Here is an 8,725-nt window from a genome sequence, read left to right as displayed (position 1 = left end):
GCAAATAAGGAATTAACAAACTATATCTGTGCATGTGATGGATCATAAATGAATGTACAATATTTTCCCTTGAAAGCATCATGGATTACTATAAGGAACTTGTAATACATTAGAAGTTCATTTCATGTGTCATCATAATCCTTACCTTCCTCCTCCAGATATTTGCTGAAATGATCCTGTGCACAGTCCTCCTCTTGATATAGATTTGCAGCTTGTGCATCTCTGCACTGGAGTTCACACTCCTCTGCTCCATGGACTGATCTGCTAGGATCCTTCCAAACAGGCTTTCTGAATTGAAATCTCCTTCCTTGTTTTTTTTTGTTTTGTTTTGTTTTTTTTTTTCCTTACAGTCAGGTGAGCAGTAGAATGGTATATTGACATGCATGTACTCAAAGTCCAGGGGATCATGGCCCAGATGAAAAGCAGAAGTAACATCCAGTTTCCCTGCTTAGAAATCCACATAAACCCCTGCATAAAGAATAAGAAATACAAAATGCTGTTAGTTTTTCATTGCCTTTCAGTTAATTGGAATAAACTTACAAAGAGGCATGGTTCACAGGAAGGGTTTTTTCAAAACCTGCTTGACATCCATTGTCATAAATACTGATGATATGCCCCAACATGTCTTCCAAAGGGGCCGTAATCAAAAGTTTTTTCATCTGACAAGATATTTCCTGCCTCAGATCTCTCAAACCCCTGGAGTCTGCTTCAGTGTTTACCTAGAGATTTCTCCCTTGGCACTATTATTGCTGTCACGCTCTTGTATCACACTAACACATCCACAATTTTTCTGGCTGTGAACAAGCTGCAGCATTTTTAACATCTGCTATGTGGTACACTGTCCTCATCGACATTTTGGTTGACTCCTAAAATTGGTGTGTGGTTGTGGAGCTGGGCAGCTCTCAGAGCAGTCCACAAACTTACTTTCTTAAGGGATGCTGCCATGGCCATTGGACCTACTGGGGCCGTGTGATTTTCACGTGCATTTTCTGCTCCCAGGGGAGAACACTTGCTGCTGCTTCTCCTTGCTGTTTAGAAGAAAAAAAAGGGACACTGAGGTTTCACATCACCAGTAATAAACTTTGTGTTGCAACTGGCACTAAAAATAGCTGAAGTCACATAAATAAGAACTAAAATAATATTGTGGCACCTGATTTTTATGATGGAGCTTCTAGGAAAAGCTTCTCAAGGACAAAATTATAATGCATTAAAGAAGAACCCTACAACAAAAAACTCTCCCAAGCTTCAGCTGACACAGCTTAGTTACCCTTCCAGCCTGCAAACCATCAGCCGCCACCGTGAGAAAAAAAACTATGGTGTTTCTTTTTCAGCGAGACCTCTCTGTTCCCAAATTGACTGCTTCTGATATGAAGCTGCTTGAAAATCATTATTATTTTTTAATAGTTGATGCATTTCCCCTCTCTTTTCCCAGACTACTGAGAATACTGGAATCCCATTTTCAAGCTTTTTCTTTCCATAGACAGGAAGTGTGGAAAGTGTTATAAAAGCAAAAGCAAAGATTTTTGCCAGACCAGAGGCTTCCAGGAGCCAAGATAGTAAGAAAAAAAATCCTCAAATAGCAGAAGATTTACAGTCAAATTGCAACAGCTGGGACTCAGAGCTGAGTTACGGTGACGTGAGTTACCATGAGTAACCGGCCACGCGCAGGGCTGTTGCAAGGCAAATGAAATGAAGCTCAGCCCGTGATGAAAGTGAGATGATCGGCTCATCCTGGGCCACAGCACGGACACGCAGACAGCTTCCCCAGCTCGGCAGCTTCCCCGTGACTTGCAGCGGCACGGCAAAGCAACAGAGCACGGGCACCCGTCTCCGTTTGCTCTTCAAAGCAAACCCTAAGGATGCCTTTGGCACCGAGGGCCAGAGCAAGCGACAGAAGCGGGAGGGATGGTGGCGTGGCACGGCGGTGCCTTTCTGGCACGTGTGCCCCTCGAACCAGCACCCCGGGAGCCGGGGCAGAGCCAGGGGAAAGAGTTCTTGCTGCAAGCGGAGTTGTCACAGCCCCCGGGGTTCACTCCCGCTGCCCCCTCCATCCCCTTCCCATGCCACCCGCAGCCAAGTCCTCCCTTTCACGCTTATCTCTTTCCCGCTACAAAAATATTCCATCTTTAGGCCAGCCACCTCCTGTCCCCATGCAGTCAGGTTAAACAGCAGCAGCGACACACCAGCTGCACCGCAAACACCTCCAGAGGCAGCCTGGCTTCGGGAAGATGGAAGGCCAATGCAGAAAGCAAATTCCCCGAAATCCCCCTGGTCCACAGCCCAGCAGCAGCACTTCGTTCATTACTGCTGTGATGGCTCTCAGAAAATGTTCGAAGCGTGACAGGAGCCATCGTGCAGCGTCAAACACATCACGTACTGGCACAAGATAAGTGAGCCACTCTTCCCCTGTCGTCCCCAACCCTACTGGCTATAAGAGAAAGCAAAGCTCAGCCCTAGAGAGGACAAAACTCTACCTACCCGGTACCGCAGGAGAGGCTTATGGTGGTGGGAGAAGTGTCCCACGGTGCCCAACTCATCCCCACACTCCCTGCCTGTGCCCGCAGCTGGCTCCGGGACAGGTGAGCTGCTGAGCTTTCATTTTACAGGGTGGGTGACTCCAAATGCTAAAAATTGTCCTGGAGACTTCCTCACCTGAAATGACACAGAGACATTTTAGCAGAATTGCCCACCTCAGCTTGTGGTCGTGGCAGGGCCTGGTGCTGGGGATGTCCCATAGCACTGTTTTCTCCCCAGTGCCCCCAGTCCGATCCCGGGGCTGACAGACCTCACTCACCTCACGGGGCTTTTTTGCAGCAAGGAGACAGGACTAGGAATCAGTGCAAGAAATGCACAGTAAGGGAAATATTTTGAGACAGGCTAAAAATAGAGCTCTGACCCTGCTCATTTATATATAGCCAGGTCTATATGTCCGTTTGCTGGCAGTAAGTCAGCATAGGGGCAAAGACGTCCCCGCGACATGCACAGAGAGGGGAAAGCTGAAAGAGCAAAATTGCTGGGTGCAATTTGCCAGGCGGCTTTGGAACAGTGGCTCCCAAGGGCAGAGGGGCAGCAAGCGTGGCCACCCCACGGGCACAGAGCACACAGTCACGGCACACAGCAGAGTGGGAAAGAAGGCATGGTGCTGTGCAGCAAAAACTGTGGAAGCTGTGGGCCTTGCAACTGGGGTGCAATCTCTGAGCGCAAGACTTCTGGCTCGTGGCAAACTGCTGTGCTGCACAAGAGCAAACCCTTTCCTTTCACCCCACTGCCCCCAAACACTCACACTCCAGGCTGGCACTTTATCCAACCCCTGTTACTTGGGTTTTTATCATGATAGCTCAAGACACGTTGATCACCATCTTTAAATCTCAGCCTTTGGCTTTGCACAAGACTGTTTCTGCTCAGGAAAGAAAACGTATTTCTAGTCTTGCATACAGAAAAGTGCTTGAGACTATTGACCTACTTGACTTGGTTGTACCCAACAGGATACAAGCTGTACCTGGAAACAAGGAAAAGGAACCAAAATGCATTCTTTGTTTAGTCTCAAAACTTTTTCTGCATATAATTCATGTATTTCACAGCCTGGAGTCATGGCTGAGCAGGCAGGGGCGAGTGGGGAAGATTGCCTCCAAGTCCTCTGTGCAGAAGTGAACCAGGTGTCTGATCCTGTCACATCAGGACACCGCTCTGCTGAGCCCGTATATAAAGAATAATCCTCTCTCTTGCCTTAGGCCTCTTGAGCCCTCTGAGTGCCCGTAGTATTAAACGCACCAGAATTGCTTTTAAAAACCAACAGGATTACAAATCTCAGAGCACTCCTCAAAGCCCTGTAGCCTTCCTCCATACCACATTGCCCATGAGGTGTGTACCACAGATCTTTGTTGTCTGAGACCAGACCTGGTCTCATAAGCACCTCCTGAGATGCTTGTGAGCTCCAGGATCTGGGAGCTGTTCTTGAAATTGTCTCCCTCCTCCATGATGCTTTGAGCAGCCATGGAAGGGCTTAAATAGTTGCACCCTGTGCTGTCCCACCACCAGCTCCCCACACGCTGCTGTGCTAAGCGGTGGTGCAGTCAGCAGCAAGCAGAGCTACACTCACAAGTAGCCCCATTGCATGGCAATGCTGAGCTCCTGGATGTCTTTCCACCTTGCAGCCAGGGGTTTCGCAGTCTCCTTGGGCTGCTCAGCTCCCCAGGACACGGGGGAATTGGGTTTGCTCCCAGAGCCAAACCAGGCAGAGGAAGGACTGAACACAAGTCTTCATTTCTGCCCCTGCAAAGGTTAATGCTCTATCCGCTGGGCTGGCAGATAAAATAATACACCAATGCCATTGTTTGTTGACATTTATCTGAGGTCTATTCTAGGAGACCTGGTCTGAGGACAGTTACAGGTTCAGACCAGTCCTCTCTGAGACTTCAGCCAACGCTGCTGGGCAGACAACCAGAAACTTGATCACCATGAATAGCTGAGCATCTATAGGTTTAAGCTTGAGTGACTGTGACAAATAAATGTTAGGTACAGATTCCTACAGATATGGTGGGTCCCGTTTTAGATTTAGGCCTTCAGGACTAGGAAGTACTGACTTTGGGGTGGATGTTCAGCCTTAGCTTTTCCCTCTGAGCTCTGGCAGCACAACAGATTCAATATCTGGTATTGGTATGACTAACTCCATTGTCTGTACTAAGCAGATACCATAATGTGAAATGCATAAATAAAACAGAAAGGGAAATGTATTTAAAAAGAAATACATAAATAGAATGAATATAGATCTATAATAAATAATGAATCATATCACTAAACAACAGCTCCTGAACCAAGCTGATTCTGGGATCCTGCTTTCTGAGTCTATGCCCTAACTAATAAACCTGCCCAGAGCTGAGCAAGCTGGATGGCCCAGCAGCAGCGTGGCTGTGGCACAGCCCTGCCAGTCGGTCCGGGGGAAGCAAGAGACACTCTCCTTTGGCCACAGTAGCCCCAGGAGGTCTGTGGAGGCCCCAGAGCCACGTTGAAAGCTTCTGCCACTCTGCACAGCTGTGCACACGACTGCCATACCCTCGTGTACCCCAGGTTCATGTGTAGGGGAGCTTGCCAGGATAATATAGAATACGTCCCTAATGTGCGGTGCAATTCCCCGTTGTTGGCTACACAGGCAAGGCTCGCTGATCCAGACAGATGACTCTTTTACCTTCAGGTTGTACTGGTCCATGCATAGATCCATCCTGTCTGGGCTTGGACACCCTGTCCCACCAGTCCAAAGCAAAGCTCTTCTGCTGCAAGATGGTCCCCTGTGAAGAGTGCGACGTGCTTCAAACCGCATCGCCTCCTTGCTAAATATCAGCCTCTCCTGGGAGTTGCTTCCCACCATTGGCTTCGTACCCAGGAGAAAAGCCCTGGATCAGACCCGTGGAAGAAGACTGACATCTAGCCCCAGCCTGCTCCCCCCAGGTTCATGCCCTGCAGACAGGACACTGAGGTGCACCAAGGGTGCACATCGCTACGGCCAGGCACGAGGCTCTTGGGAAGGGAAGCGTGGAGGCATGGAGGGGGAGCTGTGCTTCCCACTCATGCAGAGGTTCTGGCAGAATCAAGAAAGAAAACATTAACCACCTCCCTCATCTCATCACCAGATCCTCTCTGCTAATCCCCTTGTTAGAAGCAGAAGTCAGAAGCAAGGCTCCGGTGAGAAACAGCACCCTGGCTGTACTTTGTGCTTCAGAAGCCAGTATTTGGTTTTATTGCTAAAGATACAAAGATATGTGGGTTCCCACTGCATGAAGAGCATCTTGTTCTTTGCACTGATCAATAACCAGTGAGCGGGCAGAAATCCCTCTTCTAAAAGCCTTTTTGGATCCCCGTCTGCTGGAACCCGATACGTGAGGAGCTGAGGGTTTATGCATTTGGTCTCCAGGGAACATTGCACAGAGGGAGAGCTGCCATTGAACAACAAAGCCAGGTCGCTGGGACACAGAGAAAGGATTAACAGGCATCATTTATCTTTTGGATTTTATCTGCTGACTCCTTGTCCCAGCACAGCTAACTGCAAAGGAAGGCTGACCTCAGATCAGATACAGCCCTGCAGAAAGCGTGGGGAGCACAAAGGGGAGCTTGAAGCAGGCTCAGCAGTGTGACCAAGGGTGAAAAGGATAACATCTGCATTACCATGCTGCCCATCCGCATGGCAAGACTCCCAGGGCTCAGCCTGCCCTTCCTAGTTCTTCCACAGCCTGATGCTGTCAGGCATTTTTTTCACAGTGTCACCTGTGGTTTCCCTAGGATCCGAAGTGGGACCAGCTTCCACAGCTTCTCACAGGCTGGCATTGCTGGGTATCAAGCGTCAGCAAAGATTCCCACAGTGTCAAAGCCTTTGTAACATTCACCCCTGTTTTCCTCTGGTTTTACACCATTATTTCTGCCTCACTTAGCCTTCTCAATGGGAGACAGAAAGGAAAAGACAGGTCTAATACCTTCCTGTTACCTCCAGCAAGAATCCTTCTCAAAATGCTCGAGCTTTTGGGGAACAAATAGCACTTACTTCACCTGGCCCTTCCAACCTTAAATATTTGAGCACCAACAGTCAGTACCCCAAAATACCATAAGGTAACTTTGCTCTGAATTTGTTTCACAGGAGAGGAGCAGAGCGGTACACGGGTAATTATGTTATGAACAACACATTTGAGGTTCCTCTTCTTTATTTTCCCACTCAAGAGCCTCAGATGCATTTATTCACACCTCCCAAAGATCAGGAGGGCTGCTAACAGCCCCTTGCATGCTCAGCCTTGCCCTGGACCTGCCTGTCATTCCCCTGCTCCAGCACATATATGAAGTTTGGGAAGCCTGGGGTGAAAGCTTGACTCACAGGTGTGCTGTGACAGTGGCTTTGGGAGCCAAGAGGAGCCCTAACCTCTTGCCGCAGCTTCCTTGAGCATAACCATGATAAACACTCTTCTCCCCCAGCCTGGAGAGATGTTAAACCAAAGTCTTCAGTTAAGTCCTTGTGAGACTGCAGCTGAAACATGGTGAGCATGATCCCAGAACAAGCAGTCGTCATTTGAGGGCTATTTGTGTTCTTTTTATGGCTTCCAGTTTTAAGGACAACAAGCGCTGTGGGTTATTCATAGACCTGTTGTCAGCAAGCCAAGGGCTGGTTTTGACTTGTCAGAAGTGCCTCTCGGTGCCGCTGCCATTAATGGCAACCAACTTTTCCCTCTGCTGTCACTTCACCCCTCCTGGCCAGCTAATATCCTATGCTGTCACCTACTGCTGGATGATATATACTGTATTCAGAGACTGAGAAACCACAGGCTATTTTACACCCACTTGCTACCCGCCAAAGTGCCATAAAGTCCCACCTCTAAAATCCTGGTGCCATTCCAGTCTGAGGTCTGCCTTCGATACTCCAGCCATCCCCAAGAGCCTTGCCCGCCCCTGCTTTCCAGCCAGTGCCAGGGACTGCGGTTTCCCCCGTGTAGAGAGGACTTCAGTGCAAGGTGTAGTGCGGGCACACAGGTGTGCAAGGCACGTCAAGAGCTTGCCCGTGGCTTTAGGTACAGAAACGCCCGGAAACGGGTGTGCAGGGCACAGGTGAAGCGCACGTGTCTCTGGATGGCACGCGGAGCTGTGCGTGTGTGGTTTCAGGTAAACGTTGACACAACCGTTTTCTCCGCGGTTCGGTCTGGCCACAGCAGCCCCAGACAACAAGGAGTCTTTGTGTCGGGCTGGCAGCTCTCGCCGCGGCGGGGACCAGCTGAACCAGCTCCAGCGGCGCAGCCACCCCGCAGCAAAGCCCAGCCGGAGGCAGCCCTCGGCCCCTGCAACGTCTCTCACGGAGCTGCTTGTCCAGCTCATCTTTTACTGCACGCGTAGGACAGCCGTATTCTTTGAAAGGCATCTCCTATGCCGTGAGGACACGGTTTTGCATTACATATACACGTGTAGCCCCGGGGTAAGCAAAGCTGTGGGTTCGTGCTTGGTACGCTCGAGCAGGAGGTGCAGGGCTCGTGTTTAGCTCACGCATCTGTAAACCACGGGTAAAAGGCGAGTGCTTTGTGTAAGCACAGGGAGGTTGCATCCCGTGTTTTACAAGGTGTGTGTTTGTGTGGGTGTTTGGGTGTGTTTGTGGGTGGCTGGAGGCTCTCCAAGGAGCTGCAAGGCACTGAGAGCAGCCGGGGCTCTATTAACCAGGCTAGATGAGCAACACAAAAAAAGGTCAGAGCTCTTCCTGAGTTTTAATCAGGTTAAAGCCTCCCCAAAGGCAGGCGGGGCTTAGATGTCTGCACTGGAAAACTTTAACCAGAGCTGTGACCCCACGGCTCGTGAGCAAGCAACGTGCACCCTCAGGACAGGCGAGCGCCTGCGCCATGGGCTGCTCCCGTGCTCACACAAGCCGCCCGCAACAAGTCGGGCCCTCCTGCTTTGTGCCAACGAGAAGGGAGCCCTAACGCTCTCCTGGTGCAGCAGCATTAAATAAAAAGCCTGCAGGCTCTGTCCCGAGCGGTTTTTCACAGGCGCAATCGCAGAGGTTTACCTCAGCCCGCTGCCTCTGCTGATGGGTGGCAGCGTGGGTTTCCTCCCCGCCGCCGGCCCCGTTCGCTGGGCCTGGAGCCAACGGCAGCCCTTGGAGGTGGGCAGAGAAAGAGGCGAAATCAATCCCCCTCCCGAGAACGCCGCTCGCTCTGGGGAAAGAAACAAAGGCAGAGCGCTTTGAAAAGCTGACGCTGGCTGTCGC

At 50.3% G+C, this 8,725-nt stretch overlaps 1 long non-coding RNA gene across 1 annotated transcript; it reads right to left on the bottom strand.

Annotated features, from left to right (window-relative positions):
- Positions 1-436: 436 nt before the first annotated feature.
- LOC116965819 lies at positions 437-2,633 on the bottom strand. Its single transcript, XR_004409676.2, has 3 exons — positions 2,479-2,633; positions 925-1,028; positions 437-468 (listed from the first exon to the last, which is right to left on the bottom strand). It is a non-coding gene; the product is annotated as an uncharacterized LOC116965819 (long non-coding RNA).
- Between the last annotated feature and the right edge of the window lie 6,092 nt (positions 2,634-8,725).

This window comes from Tyto alba, unplaced genomic scaffold, assembly GCF_018691265.1.
Source record: "Tyto alba isolate M040663 unplaced genomic scaffold, T.alba_DEE_v4.0 Super-Scaffold_18, whole genome shotgun sequence".
In the NCBI taxonomy this organism is placed as follows: domain Eukaryota; kingdom Metazoa; phylum Chordata; class Aves; order Strigiformes; family Tytonidae; genus Tyto; species Tyto alba.
Note: the sequence above shows the minus strand (reverse complement) of the source record. Positions and strands in the feature narration are given on the sequence as shown.